A 230-nucleotide genomic window follows, 5' to 3' on the forward strand; every position below is an offset into this window, starting at 1 on the left:
ATAAATCTTGAACGAGGCAGTTTGTAGGAAGTGGATAGAGAAAATGGAGATGAAAGCAATGAGAACCCTAACTGTATATATTGAGAAGATGGATTTGAATCTGAAATCATTGCATTGGGGAATGAAAAGACAATAGAAGGGAAAAGGACAAGAGGAGTGAGATCCTAAGAAGGTGCATTGGGAGAGTAAATATTAACTTGTACAAATGGCTTTTTGAATTATAATTAAAA

Source organism: Cynara cardunculus (assembly GCF_001531365.2).
Source record: "Cynara cardunculus var. scolymus isolate 2C chromosome LG 3, CcrdV1, whole genome shotgun sequence".
NCBI lineage: Eukaryota > Viridiplantae > Streptophyta > Magnoliopsida > Asterales > Asteraceae > Cynara > Cynara cardunculus.